Source organism: Tachysurus fulvidraco, chromosome 5 (genome assembly GCF_022655615.1).
Source record: "Tachysurus fulvidraco isolate hzauxx_2018 chromosome 5, HZAU_PFXX_2.0, whole genome shotgun sequence".
Taxonomy (NCBI): domain Eukaryota; kingdom Metazoa; phylum Chordata; class Actinopteri; order Siluriformes; family Bagridae; genus Tachysurus; species Tachysurus fulvidraco.
In genome coordinates, this window is record NC_062522.1 from 18,993,209 (window position 1) to 19,010,865 (window position 17,657).

The 17,657-nt window shown below is 41.9% G+C and overlaps 1 long non-coding RNA gene across 1 annotated transcript; it reads left to right on the forward strand.

Annotated features, from left to right (window-relative positions):
* Positions 1–10,052: 10,052 nt before the first annotated feature.
* On the forward strand, positions 10,053–10,525 carry LOC125141169. Its single transcript, XR_007140528.1, has 2 exons — positions 10,053–10,198; positions 10,336–10,525. It is a non-coding gene; the product is annotated as an uncharacterized LOC125141169 (long non-coding RNA).
* Positions 10,526–17,657: the final 7,132 nt, after the last annotated feature.

A 17,657-nucleotide genomic window follows, 5' to 3' on the forward strand; every position in this document is an offset into this window, starting at 1 on the left:
GTTTGTGTCACGTGATTGCCCCGCCTTTGTCTACTCCTCCCGGTCATCACACCTGTCCCCCATTGTGTGTGATTGTCCCTTTCTGTATATATTTGAGCTGCGTTGTCGATGGCAGCACGGATTCATTAAGATATATTTTTTATGTCATTTTTTTGTGTCGTGTCGATTATGTTTTGTCTTCCTTATGTATTAAACCCCTTTCATTTGAAGCTATCCTGCGTATGGGTCTGTCTCCAATCCTCCTCCTTCTGCGGGATGACAGAATGAATCCGGCCAAAGACCATGCAGACCTAGCAGGATAGCTTCGCCGCCGTGTGCCCTGCTCCCCCCACCTGCCTCGCCATGTGCCTTGGCTCCCCTCGTCTACCTCGCCATGGTCCTTGCTCCCCCCACTGGCCTCGCCGTTGTCCTTGCTCCCCTCACCTGCCAATCACCGTGGACCTTGCGGGGTTTTGGCGCTTTGGGAGCCGCGCCTTAAGGGGGGTGGGTTCTGTCAGGGATCAGCGCGGATCTGTCAGGGATCCGCGCAGACTTTTGGCCCACCTTCGTCTACTCCTCCCGGTCATCACACCTGTTCCCCATTGTGTGTGATTGTCCCTTTCTGTATATATGTGAGCCGCGTTGTCGATGGTAGCGCGGATTCATTAAGATATATTTATTATTTTCGTTAGTTCCCCGTGTAGTGTGGATTATGTTTTGTCTTCCTTATGTATTAAACCCCTTTCATTTGAAGCTATCCTGTGTACGGGTCTGTCTCCAATCCTCCTCCGTCCGGGGTCTGACACTTTAACTTTCAATAGACTAGCTGAAAAGGTTGCATATTTAATCTTCAACTGACCTGCCAAAACCGAAAGAAGAGAAAAATGAAGGGCTGCTTCCCAGAGTTAGAAAACAAAAAAAGATGGCTATGGCTGTGTGAGACTTTTTAATTTTAATCGAAACAATGTTTCATATACGCTGTTTAAACAAAATTATTTTTAAAAAGTATTTTTTATGTTATGTTTATAAAATGTTTATGAAATGTTTGTCTATGAGAGTTTATGAATATATACAAACTGATAAAAACTGTCTGATTATTTATTTATTGCTTCGAAACAACAACAAAACCAATTGTTCCACTGCAATTGCTCTTAATGTAATTTTTAAAATGTTTAAGCAGATTTGTATTAATTAAATAATTTTTACAGGTCAACATTTATTTTGTGTTGAAATCCAACCTCACAAAAAAAGAGCAAATAAGAAAGAATAATTTCTAGCCTGACAAATTGTTTTGCATTTGTTTTTAATATCTTTAGATGTGTCAGTACTTTTGGCAATGTTTGAAAGAAAACATTGTTTTCAGAAAAAATTATATTTGTTAGAACGAAGATCAATAGTTCTTTAGGTTGAGACGACTGTATTTGCTATAGATATTGAACTATAAACCGTTGGCCTACTTAAAGTAAAAGAAACACCACCAGACATCAGAACATTCAACCACTTACGTCAGACGTGATCTTTCACATGTTGATACATTTAGCATGTCGAGACAGAAAAATGACTGAACTGTGAATGCTTTTGAAAAGCTATTGTATAAAATGCCTTTGCAAACTTAAAGTAATTACCTGCCTGCACAGCAAGTATTCAATATGAATACCCTGTATAACTCACCGCTGTGCTTTTTGCAATTGTTCCGACATAATCATCAACATGCAGAGTTATCAAAATGTTACAGAAAAACACATTTAGAAAATCCCCTCAAAATAGCTTTTTCATTCTCTTTTAACACAGATTTATAAGTCTGGTTCATTTCAGACATAAGACTTGATGGTACAAGGTAGCAATGTACTATATATATATATCTATATATCTATATATATATCTATCTATCTATCTATCTATCTATCTATATATATATATATATATATATATATATATATATATATATATATATATATATATATATATATATATATATTGTGTTATCAGGAATAATTTTAATATTAATACAAATTGATTTATTTTTCCAATTTTCTAAAATGTTATGTTTCAGTAAAACATATTTAACATAAATAATTATTTTTGCTTAATGCTGCACGACTATATCCATCAGGGATCTAATTATTTTGTTATACCAGAGATGGAGTATGCACTCGGGAGATACTTTACAAAGTAGAATATACAGCTTTTGCCATACATATTGATTAAGTCTGTATGAGGAGGTCAGCTGACGCATATTAATATTTCTTGTAACACATGAGAGCTGGTGATGGATGAGCGGACTTGCAGCTGCTTGTTATGGGTGCATTTCCAAAAATCCTGCTCAGAATCCTCAGAGCCCACACAGTCAGGGTCAGTACAGGCTGATTCATTCTCAAATCCAAAGCAGGTTGCATCTGTAAAAAACAAACAAACACAAAACTAGAACATTAGTAGCATTTTGATATTGTAATAAAAGACTAATAAAAGACAATGTGCAATTCAAATATGAGCAACACTCAAAGACTTCCGTCTAATGGGACAAACAGACCCAAAGCATGGCAGCAGCATATTGCTACAGCATAATGCTGCCAGCAGTCTTGCCTTTATTTATTAAATAGCTGTACATGTCAAGCATTGAGGTGGTGTTAAAAAGTTTAGGCTCTTGGTTACTGATCAGAAGGTCATAGGTTCAAGCCCCCACAATGCTACCTGTCACTGCTGGGCCCTTGAGCGTGGCTCTTAACCCCTTAAACTTTGAGGGGAACTATACCATGACTGACCGAGTGCTATGATCCCAACTAACAAACGGATATGTGAAGTAAAAAAACACTATACTCTAATTATTGTCTTCTTCCTCACTCAAAAAGGGTAAAATGAGGGCTAAATTTACTTTTGAAATTAAATAGTTAAAATACAATTTTGTGATTCAAAGGTTATGTATAAATAACAGCATTTTACAGTTTTCTGTATGCAAAAGTATGCAAATACCTACCCAATGATGATTCCACCAACTTCCGAAACCATCACCACATGCTCCAAAAGCTGTGTATGTTCAAAGATGTGTGTGCTGCCACTATTGCCACCACCCTGCATCTGGGCCTTACCCACCTGGAAAAAGACACACATACATGAATGTGGCTCATAGACTTCAGTATTCAGCACAATAGTTCCTTAGCATTTGATTGAAAAGCTGAGCCTGCTGGGCCTAAACGCCTCCATCTTCCTCTAGACTTCCTCACTGAGACCTCAGTGAGTGCGGAGCTGGAGCAGCACCTTCAAGACGACACTAACACATTGATGACCGGGGCCCCGCAAGGATGTGTTCTCTTTCCACTGTTGATCAAGCTGCTGACCCTGACTGGGTGAGAGTGCACAGCTTAAAACACATCATCAGATGGTATGAATGTGTTAGGCCTCTGAGCAAAGCCCTCGACCCCTCTTGGGACCTGTTCTCTGACCCCAACGTCCAAAGTTAGGACATATTAACCACAGTGGTACAGTAAGCATACTGTGAAAGTATTACATTTGTTCACATACAAAGTGTGCTATGATATTAAGTTATATGGTTGCTTACTACTACTACTACTACTACTACTACTACTACTAATAATAATAATAATAATAATAATAATAATAATAATAATGAATGTTAGATTTATATAGATACCCTTCTAAACATTTCTAAATTTATAAGAAATGAGGCATGGCACAAGGACAGCATGTGCTAAAGTGATTCAGACTTTATATAACTTAACATTAAATTATTTGTGGATCATGACAAAATCAATGAAATTGGAATTTTACACAAATAAGACTCTAGCCCGGGAATCGATAAATATCTGTATTTTTCTTTGTCTCATGGAATACAGTGCTTTTGTTACAGAGTTAATATTGAATGACTTTATTTTTGTGATGCTATATTTCACATCCAAATTCTTGTCAATGCTTATTGTATTGAAGGGTACTAAAATTGAGTAAATTATAAATTAAGCCTTAATTTTATACACAAACACACTCAAGTTTGTTGGATTTTAGACTAGTTCTAAAACCAAGTCATCAATGTTCAAAGTAATTCTGACATTAATATTAGTCTAGTTACAGTATGTGAATAAAATAGAAGATCATTAAACTTGTGCAATTTTGTGCACAATATTTTGTACATCTACACTGTAGATGTTATTTATTAATTCATGAACATTTCCAAATGTAAATTTTCCAACAAAAATATAGTGTTGCAGAAAAAAATTATTTGTATGTCAATAAAGAAAGCAATATTGCAATGATAGGTCATGAGACGAAGGATCCATTTGCACGTTTTAATGAGAACTCGTGGTACAACAGGCTTGAGTCAGAATCAGCAATCACAACAATGTAGGTGAGGCAGAAATCAGAATCAATATTACAGGCAGATGATCAGGGCAGGCTGCAGACAATCGTAAAACAGAGCGAAACAGAACAGAGTCAAAAACCTGGAAAACACAGAAAAACGCTCAGACCGACAGCAGAGGCAAATTGAGACTTCGCACTGTAGTGAAAGTTCCAGTTCAAGGTTTATAGGAAACGGGTAATTGGCTGCAGGTGGTGGTGTAATCAGGACCGGAGCGGGAATTGTGGGAGGTGTAGTCCGGAAGTCGTTAGTACTCAGGCGAAGGTTCCCTCTGGTGGCGATCGGGGGACAAGGCAGGTGCTTCAGTCATAAAAGACCGCGAGCGGCTCCCGAAGTGAGGATACATGCATCGTCGGGGCTGGCCCCGAGGGTGACGGGCTGGATTGTCTGGTTGGGCTTGGTGGAACTCGGCTTGGTGAGTGAGGGGCCCAGGATGTCTTGTGCCTTCACCCAAGAGCGTTCCTCCCGGCCGTACCTCTCCCAGTTGACCAGATATTCGAGTTGGCCGCCCCGGCGTCTGGAGTCCAGTAGGCTGTGAACCTAATACGCTTCTGCCTCGCCGATCAGCAGAGGCGGTGGCACCGGTGGGTCGGCAGTCTCCTCTTGCTCTCCTCTCAGGCAATCGGTGGGCTTAAGTAGCGAGACCTGAAATGTCAGAGAGATGCGGTGGATGGTAGTGCCTGGCGGTACGACACAGGATTTACTAGTTTGACAATCTTGAATGGACCCACGAACGTAGGGCTGAGCTTTCTGCAGGGGAGGTGGAGCCGCATGTCGCGGGTGGAGTACTCTGGGTGCGGTCTACGGCGCCTGTCGGCTTGGTGCTTCTGGTGTCGGATGGCTCTCTTTAGCTGGCAGTAAGCCACGCTCCAGGTCTCCTCGCTACTACGGAAATAACCATCCCCTGCAGGCATATCAGAGGGTTCACCAGACCACGGGAACAGGGGCGGCTGATATTCGAGGACACATTGAAAGGGCATGAGGCCGGTGGCTGGTTTGGTGAACGAATTCTGTGCGTACTCCGCCCACATGAGGTACTTGTTCCGGTCAGCTTGGTTGTTCTGGTAGTATGAGAGGAGGAAGCGAGTGAGTTCTTGGTTCAAGCGTTCAGTCTGGCCTGATATTGATGTTTAATTGCTTGAAAAAAGCCGCCCACACTCGGGAGGTGAACTGTGGTGCTCTGTCTGAGACGATGTCGTCAGGTAAGCCGTAGCCTAATGGTTAGAGAGTCTGACTAGTAATCCTAAGGTTGTGGGTTCGAGTATCGGGCCGGCCATGACTGAGGTGCCCTTGAGCAAGGCACCGAACCCCCCCAACTGCTCCCCGGGCGCCGCAGCATAAAATGGCTGCCCACTGCTCCGGGTGTGTGTTTACGGTGTGTGTATGTTCACTGCTGTGTGTGTGCACTTTGGATGGGTCAAATGCAGAGATGGATCACTTTATAGAAACGGAACACATAGTTGCAAAGGGTCTCTGCTGTTTCAAACGCGATATCAGGCGGCATGCCTTGGAATACCGGTCAGCGACGGTGAGAATGACGGTGCAGTTATCAGACTTGGGCAGATCGGTGATGAAATCAACGGCGATATGGGACCAGGGTCGCTGAGGGATAGGTAGTGGCTGTAACAATCCGGCCGGGAGCTGATGTGAGGCTTTAGATGTGTTGCAAATGGTACATCTTTTAACAAAGTCTTGGTTGTCTTCGGACAGAGAGGGCCACCAGAATGTGTTTTGAGCCAGATGGTTTGTGGCCGAGATGCCGGGATGACCGGAGCTGGGTGAGGTGTGTAACAGTTGCAGTAGGGTAGAGCGTAAATTCTCTGGCACGTAGGTCTTGGTAGGGGGACAGTCATCAGGAGGTGAAGAAAGCGCATTGGCCTGAGAAATCTGTGTAATGATGTCCCATTGGATGGGAGCGATAATGGGAGCGCCTCAGGAATGATGGGCTCTGTCTGAGAGGGCTGATCAGGTTCATTGCTAAGGCAGGACAGTGCGTCGGCCTTGATATTCTTCGAACCGGGTCTGTAAGTTACTATAAAGTGAAAGCGTGTAAAAAACATAGCCCATCGTGCTTGACGGGGGTTAATTCGCTTGACCGAGCATAGGTATTCGAGGTTTTTATGATTCGTGATAACCGTGAACGGATGCTGAGCGCCCTCCAGCCAGTGTCGCCACTCTTTGAAGGCCCGCTTCATGGCCAATAGCTCACGATCTCCCGTGTCGTAATTGCGTTCAGCGGGAGATAGTTTCTTGGTGATCGCTTCAGGTGACCACGTTAGACGGGACGATGCTTTCTTTGTCATAGAAGTGAGATGTGCCGCATTCGTGCTAAATCCACGGATGAAGCGGCGGTAGAAATTAGCAAACCTGAGGAAGCGCTGTAGCTCCTTGATGGTCTGGGGTCGGGGCCTCGTGGTTCAGACCTTTGCGGTAGAGAAGCTTGAGGGGTTTCTCCTCCCAGCCCGCCTGAGCTGCGAGGGTGTGGAATGCTAGCGCATACTCCGCTGCGCTGCGGTTCTCCTGGGAAATGTTCAGGAGGCACTCCTCTGCGCTCTCTCCTCCAGCGGCCTGTTCGAATATGCTGCGAAATTGGGTAATGAAGTGATTGAAGGAGGGAAATGCGGTTCTGTCCTCCCTCCATACTGCGGTGGCCCACTCTAGAGCCCTTCCGGTGAGAAGGGTGCAGACGAGTGCTATTCGCTTCTGTGGGTTAGAGAGACGGTTGTTGTGTCGCAAACAGCAAAAACTGCATCAAGAAACTCCTGCATTTCGCCAGATCTCCATCAAATTTCTCCGGGAAGGAGAGCCGCGGGTTAGCGGCCGCGGAGGCCGCGGAGATATCCTGCAAACTTCACCTGTGAGCGAGGCGAGACGAGCCAGCTGCTGGGAGTGGTCGCTGGATTGCTGAACTTGGAAGAAGAGATCCGTTGTGAGCTGCGAGGCAGCAGCTGGATCATGGTGTGGCGAAGACTTCTGTAATGATAGGTCATGAGACGAAGGATCCATTTGCATGCTTTAATGGGACCTCGAGGTACAACAGGCTTGAGTCAGAATCAGCAAACACAACAACGTAGGTGAGGCAGAAATCAGAATCAATAATACGGGCAGAAGATCAGGGCAGGCGGCAGACAATTGTAAAACAGAGCAAAACAGAACAGAATCAAAAACCAGGAAGACACAGGAAAAACAAACGCTTAGACCGACAGCAGAGGCAAATCAAGACTTCGCACTGGAGTGAAGTTCAAGTTCAAGTTTTATAGGAAACAGGTAATTGGCTGCAGGTGGTGGTGTAATCGAAGTGCAGGCGAAGGTTCCCTCTGGTGGCGATCGGGGGACAAGGCAGGTGCTTCAGTCATGACAAATATATCATGTAACAGAATACTTTTCAGAAAATGTAAAAACAACCAAAAATCTTTACATAAATGATTAAATACATTAAAAAATAATAATGAAGTCTGATAGATTGTGTAAGCAGGAAAAAAGAAGCAGGTGTGAAAGGGAGAAACAGGGAGAAAGTGAACAGGGAGAAAGTGAGAGGACCAAGTACTGTGCCCTGTGGGACAAAGGTGGACAGTATGCATGGAGCAGATGTCACTCCCCTCCATGTTACCTGATATGAGCGACCTTCTAAGTAGGAAGTAAACCATTCCCATGCTGATTCACAAATTCCAAGACTCCTGAGGGTGGAAAAGAGAGTCTTGTGGTTGACCGCATCAAATGATTTTCTCGATTTTCTCGTGGTAAAACAAAGCAAAGTCTTCTGATTGAGCAGGGGGCTTTCTCTCAGATGACCTTAGCTTTCCTTAATTGTTGCACAAAACATCTGAAAGCCAAGGAGCAGAACAAGAAGTCTTCTTGAGTTTAGTGGACAGAGAGCAGAGAAAGTCCATGGTTGCGGAAAGAGGGGAGAGGAACGTGTCTATGGCTGAGTCCAAGGGCAGTGAGGAAAAGGAGTAAGGATCAGGAAGAGAAGAAAGAGTGCCAGAAGCTACAGAAGAAGGGGAGACAGAGTGGAGGTTGTGGTGGGTAAGAGCAAGGGGGTGAGAGTTAGTTTTAGGTAGGATACGGAGAGTGATGGTGAAGGACACCAGATGATGATCGGAGATGTGTAGTGGGGTAGCAGTCATGTCTGTAGATGGGGAAGGACGGGTGAAAACCAGGATTGAGTAAAGAAGAGTCAGAAGGGATGAAGATTGAAGCTTGTCAGAGATGAGGTTGAAATCACCAAGCACTGTCAGAGGGGTGCTGTTGAAAGGGAAAGCACAGAGTAGTGTGTCCATTTCTTCCAGGAAGACCCCTAGGAGACCAGGAAGGTAGTAGGCAACAATGATAACAATTTTGATTGGAGAGGTAACTGAAATGGAATGAAATTTAAAACAGGAGATAGTTGAATGAGACCTGTAGAGCTGAAGCTAAAGCTGAGATAAAATGATCTTTCCTTATGGCAGACTGGCAATTCCAGAGCCCACCTACCACAACTGTTTGAGACTCAGACAACTCAGAGGAGGGTAGATGAGGAAAACTGAAAATGTGACCTCTGCTCTGTAGATGAGAGCACCTATGACAAAAAGACGTGACTATAAAGATGGGTTTGAGGCAAATATCTGCAGCCAACCAAAAGTGAGATTTAAAATATGGTTAGGTAGACTAGATCAAAACAGTACTAGACACTTATTTACAATGCATTAGAGGTTTTAGGGATACTAAAGAACTACAGACACTAAAGAACTTTCAATTTCAATGAGTAATCCCTGCCCACAATTTACACCTTAAGGGAGACCGAAACAACTCCTGATTAATCAGCTGAGAGAACGACTAAAAAAACCAACACCAACAATGTTATACAACAAAGCACACATTATGTGATAATGGCAAGTGGCATTTTGAAGTTCTTTTGTGAAAAATGTAATTATCGAAGAATGTTCCACATAAATGTCACCAAAAAACACTAACACTAGCCTGCCATTCATTTCAGCCCACTATTCATTCATTGCCTCACTACCATCCATTTACTTTTAAATGTCACCTCATGGAGTGTTAGTGTATCTTCATCGTTTATATGACCTATTATCTATAGCCACTATATCAGATGATTTCTACCTATCCCGAATAGAAAAACTGAAACTGAGTGAAGTTTTAGAAACAGGTACCAAAGATCTAAGGGAACAACAAAAAGTTATAAAAGACTGATAGTTCTTTTTAAGCACTTGCCTTAATTCAAAGCAGCCTAATTTTAGTAAATGCAAATGCAAAATAAGGGTTTATTATGATGATATTTTGACACACTGGCAGGATTCTGCATTAATAATAAAAAATAATTATTATTATACTATATTTTTAAAAGCACCTAAAAAAAAACAGCCACAGCTGACACAAAGTGCTGTACAAAAAATACAGTACTTATAAAATGCAGATAATAATCAAATAATAAAATAAATAAATAATAATAATAAAATAATGGTAATCATAAATCATGCTTGAACAAATGCCATGGTATAAAAATTTGTTTTAAGTCGATTTTTAAACATGGACACTGTCACGGTTAGTCACAGGCGAATGTAGATCCATTTGCAGTTACAAAACACCTGGGGAAGAGACTTGAGTGCAATTAGTGTCCATGGTAACAAATAGGTGGGTGGGGTCAACAATTAACAGCAGGGAATGACAGCAGGCAGAAACAAACAAGAACACAGACAGACTCATTACAGACACAGTGCCTGTCTAATGTGAAGAGGCTAGTTGTTCCATAGCCCCTCTGAGGTTCCTCCTTGATTTCCGGGTATCAAGGAGCATTTGGTCAGCTGACCTAAGCAAGTGGGCAGGAGTGTAGGGATGCAGCAGTTCCGTGAGGTATGACGGGTGAGATTATTTAGCGATTTAAAAATAAATAAAAGAGCTTTAATTTGGACCATAAAGTACACAGGCAGCCAGTGTAGTGAAGCCAGAATTGGTGTAATGTGGTTATGTTTTTGTGCTTCATTTAAAAGGCGTGCAGCTGCATTTTGGACCAGTTGGAGGCGAGACAAGGAAGACTGGCTAAGACCAACATAAAGTGAATTACAAAATAAAGCCTAGATGTAATAAAGGCATTAATTACCTCTCAAATTGTTGCCATTATGCTCTATTCGGGTTTATGATCTATTTGGTGGATCAACAGAAAATAAATATTAGAGATGACTGCTTCGGTGTCAAATACTCTGTCCTGCTTAAACTTTTTTTTTTCAATTTCAATTCAATTCAATTTATTTGTATACTGTAGCACTTTTAACAATTCACATTGTATCAAAGCAGCTTTACTGAAGTACAGAAACAGAATAGAAAATAATAATAATAATAATAATAATAATAATAATCTCACTCACTCACTCATTTTCTACCGCTTATCTGAACTACCTCGGGTCACAGGGAGCCTGTGCCTATCTCAGGCGTCATCGGGCATCAAGGCGGGATACACCCTGGACGGAGTGCCAACCCATCGCAGGGCACACACACACACTCTCATTCACTCACACAATCACACACTATGGACAATTTTCCAGAGATAATAATAATAATAATAATAATAATAATAATAATAATAATTCATGTAAATATTGTAATTTGTACAACGGCTTATAATAGTGCAACCCAGAGTTCTCGAGGAACTGATGCATCTGCACAAACTCACCATAGTTCACCATATTCCCTGGATGGTCAGAAGGCCACCTAAGGTTACACTCCTTTTAACCAAAAGCAAGAATTATGAGAACAAACTGGAAAAAGACCAGGCATTGGTTTCTAATCTAAAACTGAATAGGTTACATTTTCTGTAGATTTTGCACCTTTATGTGTAATCTATAGAGAGTGTTGTATGTGAAAATCCCAGGATTTTAGTAATTTCTGAAATACTCAGACCAGCCTTGACAGCTCGACCATCTAAGCCATACTTAAAGGTCATAGAGATTATACCTTATCTTCATTTTGATGTTTAATGTGAACTTTAACTGATGCTCCTGACGTCTGCATAATTTTAGCATTGAACCACATGATTGGCTGATTCTATAACTGTATGAATGTTTAGGTGTATAGGTAGTTCCTATACAGTAGGTGTTCCTTATAAATTGGATGTTGAGTATAATCCTTAAATTTCCATAGACTTCAAAATAATTCAACAATTGACTAATAAGCATTTGTATGACCAGGTGTATAATGAAAAATGACTCAATAAGGTGATAGAAGGACTGGATTTGATTACAAGTGTTTAGTTGACATTTTGAAGCTGTTTATGGGAATTCTCAATATGTTGTCCAAAAAGATGTCACTGCAAGTGAAGGAGCCCATCATTAGGCTTAAAACAGAACACAAACCAAGAGACAGCAGAAACCATAGGAGTGGCCAAATCAACAAATAAAGAATCTGTCAAACATGTTGGAGGCAGTGTTTTTGGTATGATGTGACTACTGATAAAAATATGAAAGGTTGGATGATAGAAATATGAAATATGAAATATGAGCTATACTTTATGCTCAGTTTCTGTCAAATCCTGCAATATTGTGGTACCTCACAGTACAGTGTATACATGTGTTATGTGTGTAATTTAAAGTGATTGTGTTCACAGGAACTATATTAAATAACACTTTTTTAAGTAATGGACTCTTTTCGGAACATGATTAGTGATACAAAATTTGTTTGTGAGCTTTGCAAGACAGGACAACTTTACTCTAGGAAAATTTCATTATTCTTAGTGGAGAGTGGCTTTATTTATATAAATGATTATGTTTTTAAGGATAACAACATTGAAAGACATACAGAATTTGTCAACTATTGTTGGGTTGTATATTTCTTCAAAGAATGTATAATAGGTAACCCTAAATGAGATAATGAAAATCTACCTTTGTTATACAGAGCTCTGAACTTACTAGAAGGACCTGAGCATATTATAGAACAGAAACCAATTTACTATGTAGGATTAAATACATCCAACCTTTCATATTCTGAACAGCTTATCCTACACAGGAGTGCAGAGAGCCTGGAACCTCTGGGAGGGCACAAGGCATTGTCCACCCTTGATAAGGTCCCAGTCCATCACAGGAAAAAATCTCAGACACACTCATAGACCCATTTACTCACTACTACATCAAAATCTATCATCAAAATATGTATAACTTTTGCTTCAGTCTTCATTCTGACTATTTTTAGATGAGAACAAATAAATAAATTCTTTCTTTTTCAGAAACCACTTTATCCTGGTGAAAGTCATAAAGCCTGGTGCCTTGGGAACACTTTACACAAGGAGGCAGTACACCTTGACCATCGATCATAGGTCAGCATTCACACACAAATTTGCACACTCATTCACACCTACCAGCATGTTTTTGGGAAGTGAGATGAAATTAGGAACATCAGCGGAACATTTGACGCTTTGCACACTCAGTAACCTTGGCTCAGGGTCAATTTTAGTACCCTGGAGCTGTAAGGTTCAGCCCTACCTTCTGTGCACTGTGCTGTCTGATTTAACTATGTAACTATACATACATGAACATATATTATCCACCCATTTCTTTATTTATCTTAATATCTTTAACAAATAAACAAAAAATATGGAAAAATGCTTTAATTTTCACAACACAATGTTATCTGCTTTACCTTTAGCCAGGGTCATGGAAAGTGGGATTGACAGCAAAGTACAATTTTCTAGGCTCAGAAAAAGAAAAGTTCCTTCATGTAGTTTTTGCTGTTAGGGCCAGGTTTTGGGAAATTGATTATGGGTTTGTCTGTTACTTCTGCATGGAAACCTGTTGTGAATTTTAGTTTCCAATAAAAATAATATCCTCTTATTAGTTGCATTGTCTGGAATTGTTTGTTTTTCTTTATGCACTTCCCTGCTGTGCTTTTCTTTTCATCAGAAAGGTCTCTTCTACAGAATTTTTTGAGATTTAAAGCAGCATTAACAAGAACAGTAGGCCTCTCCTTTAAAGGTGCTTTAGATTTTGTACTCGTTCAAATAATCTGGAAAGTATGACTGACATGCAAAATCAATCGTGTAAGTCATGGCCTCAAGGTGAGTGTATTATGTAGTTCAGAACACTGTTTTTTGGGCTAGATTGCTTGCCTGGATGTGTTTAATTGCTTCTGCTGTCTTTATTTTTACAGTCAGTCACTCACCAACACCCCTTCATTCTACTATATCTAAATCAATTAATAAAGAAAACAAAAAAAAGGTAGACACTCAAAGCAGCCAGGAATAGGTACAGTGTGTGAAAGCAAACACTATGCTACCATAAAAATGGACAGCACTTTCCATGATGTTGAAATTCAGTACTAGTGAAGGACATAAATATGAAATACTGCCATTGCTGCTAGACATGTTTGCAATAGCAGTCTGTTGAAAGCATTTAACAGTTTGAATGGCCAGCAATACATTTTCATTTACAGCATTTGGCCCTTATCTAGAGTGACTTACAGAGGTGTCTATCAATGAGTACATTAATACCATCAATATAAAACTCTGTTGGGAGGCAAGATTGCAAGAGAAGGTAAAGTAATCCTTTGGATGAACCAATTTCACAGATACATATTATGTAGAAATACATGGTGGTGTAGACAGTCTCACACATTCTTTCAGCAACAAATCGATATAAACTGAATTTCATTTATTTGTTGCATTGTATGATGACCATCAAGGTGAATGACCATTCACTGTACTGAAATTCCATCCTGAAATTCTGACTAATATTGTAGCTTGAAATTGGAAGGTGTCATGCATGTGGAATAGGTTACATCCAATTGCTGGTTTATAAGGCGATATCCAAAACAGGCAAGGTCCAAGCATCAGGCAAACAACAACAACAACAACAAAGGAAATCAGTAGTCAATAATCCAGGCGTAGGTCAGAGGCAGGTAGCAACCATACATAAACGTGAAAAGCAAGCAAGGTCGAAACAAGGCAATAGACGGAACCGGTAATACGCTTAGAATGCAGACAAGCTAACAATACTTCGTGACATCCAAGAGTTCTGAGTGAGCTTAAATAGACCAGATAATTGCAAATAGGAATCGGGTGTGCTGAGTTGGTGGTGCAATGAATTGTGGGAAATAGAGTCCTGATGCTAAAGCACAGCACATCCTCTGCCGGCCAGCAGAGGGAGCCCTCATGGCTCTCATAACAGGGTGGTGGAGCGGAGGCGGAACAGGGGGCGGGGATGGCGGTAAAGGGCAGAGTGGAGCCGAAGTCCGGGGCGGAGCCGGCAGAGTAGGTAGACAGGGTGATGCTGTAGGTGAGGCCAGATAACAGAGATAACAGAGATAACAGGATTGTTATCAAAAATTGGAGAGATAACAGGAAAATTGGTTGGTTTAGGCCAGGCAGAGAGTACAGGGAACCCGGAAACGACCATCTTGGGCCAGGCAGGGAGTTCATAGTTGGCCATCTTCAAAGATAAAAGACATGCCTACTTTAAAATGAGGATCTCCATAGTGTCCATTAGAGTAGGACATTTCATCCTCGTTCGTGGATTCACTCACCGTAGGAAGCACCTGCTCAAAGGACATTGATAGAGACTCATCAACGTCAGTGGACTGTGGTGAGCTAACCTCAGCAGGCATTGAGTGCGTGGTGGTCACTGTGGGTGATATCAGGAATAATGTACTTGAAACAGTTCAAAGACAGGAAACTTGAGTGTTTCTCCTTAGAAGAACTGGAGTTGCTCTTGTGTATTCTTTGGAAATCCAGACTCTGATGCTCCTTGCTGACTGTCTGATCCCAAGCACATCTTAGCCATTAAGCTGCTGCGGTCACTGGAGGCCCAAGTCTCCTCAGGGGGTATGTGGTATGGTGTATGACCAGCAATGTTTGGACCAGATTCTGGAGAACTCAACTCCAAAGTCTTCTCACGTGGGCTAATGCAGACTTGGATGGATTGTCCTTCAGTAGGTGGATTGTCCCTCAGAGCGCCGTCGACACAACTAAACTCAGTGGGTGTAAGGTCCAGATTCACACTGTTCTTGGGATTATTGGTATTTCCAGAGGCCTCAGTGAACTTGGCTGGATTCAGTGAGTCATCTGTAGACTTCTCTGGACTCTCATACTGTAGCTGTTTTTTGGATCAACTTCACCTCCCGAATCCTTCCTCAGTGGGATACTAGAAGACAATTCATGTAACTGCTCATGCTCCATTTCCAGAAACCCTGTTGTCATATCCTCAGGTGAAGAGGTTTCTGAGGGTTTTGGATCTGCACCCACATCACTTGAGAGCTTCTGGTTTTGCTGCTACTTGTTAGATTTATTGATTTTTACCTTAATTGATTTTTCCTTTGTCATGCCACTGCTTGTCTTGGCTCTCAGCTCTTTTTGAATGCTTTTCTAACTTTGGCTCAATCTCTTTGGAGCACACCACATGACATTTGAGAAACTCCAGGTGCTTCAGCTTTTCTGCACCTTCCAGTGTCTTAGCTTGTGGTGTTGACCCAGGGAAAAGAACTTGTATGATCTGATCTACTGGGGTCTCATCCCGCTCTTGCAATGAAAAACCTTTTGTTTCATCAAGCAACTCAATTGGTTCAGATGCTTCAGCAGTTTCGGCAGATTCAGATGGTTCAGATGGGGCAGTGGGTCTGGGTGAATCAGCTGATTCTGATGATTCCATTGGTTCAGATGACTCAGCAGCAGATTCAGTAGGTTCAGATGGCTCGGGAGAGTCAGATGGTTCCGAGTCATGGATTTGGGAACTGCCTGGTGAGGCAGAAGAGCAGCAAGCATACCGTGGTTCCGTAGCCAATACAGGAGGCATGGAACTGAGAGAACATCTCTCTGTAGCCCTGGGGATCAATAAACTTGACATAACTGGATTTCAACTCTTAGACACCCGTAAAGACGTCATCTGGGGGTCCAGTAGACTAGACACTAGTAGTCGTGGCTTTGCAGGAACAGGAGAGGTAGGTGAGGCAGCCATTTTGTGGGGTGGCTCAGATGTGTCAGACATTTTGTGAAGTGGCTGGGATGCAGGATTGGCAGCCACTTTGACAACCGGTGCTGGGATGGTAACGGCCCTCTGAGGGACAGTTGTTGTCAGGACAGTGGCTCAACAGCTGGTGCAGATACGGTAGTAGCCCTCTTGAAAACAGATGCAGGTAAAACGGTAGCCATTTTAGGGGTAGGTACAGCCATGGCAGTCTTGCTTGTGAAGCATTTTCTTCTGATTGCCCTCCTAGACAAGGGTTCATGCATAGTAGCAGCCATTTTATGATCTGAGCCAGGCGTGTTGGTGGCAATTTTGGGAGTAGAGACCAGCATAGTGGCGGCCATTTTGTCAACGGATTTTCCATCCGGGTTTTCCCATAACTTCCATCGGGTTCGGCTTTCTATATTACCGACAAAACCCCAAAAGTCTTGCATTTCTGCTTGAATCAAAGGTTCATCCAAACAGTCATTCAAGTACAACTTTAGTTCCACGTCACTGAGGTTCAAACCAGCCGCACATGTCCAGAATAATTGGACAAAACAACTCACTGCTCGTCCTTGTTGGCAGAGAGACATCAAGTCGTCCAACCTGTCCCACCATTCTTCCTCAGTGGAGGGGGGCAACGCTTGAACTTGTATGCCGCTGTATCGGTACATGTCAGGGTACGGGAACACACCAATCAGAACAGGGAAATATCACTACTGAAAAAGGTGCCGGAAGACTGACTGGGAATGCTGGATTTGGTTGTTGGGTTTATGGCTGATGCAGTGATGAAACCAGGGGGATGAAATAAACTGCTGGATCTTGTCGGGCGAAGTATTGTGTCATGCACGTGGAACAGGTTAGATCCAAATGCTGGTTTATTAGGCGATATCCAAAACAGGAAAGGTTCAAGCATCAGGCAAACAACAACATCAAAGGAAATCCAAAAACTGTCAATAATCCAGGCATAGGTCAGGGCAGGTAGCAAACATACATAAACATGAAAAAACAAGGTAGTAGATGGATACTATGCTCAGCATGCAGACACACTAACAATACCTCATGACATCCAAGAGTTCTGAGTGAGCTTAAATAGACCAGGTGATTGCAAATAGGAAACAGGTGTGCTGAGTTGGTGGGAAAGAGATGAATTGTGGGAAATAGAGTCCTGATGCTAAAGTGCAGCACATCCTCTGCCGGACAGCAGAGGGAGCCCTCATGGCTCTCATAACAGGAAGGGGTTGACAATTAGTAACCTTTAGCTCTTTTACAAGACCACACATATAATAAATCATGTATTAAATCAATGCATAAATTATCAGTACAAATGCTAAAATTTTTTTTAGATTTCTTTTTATATATACAAAATGCTCTCTGAATTTTCATGC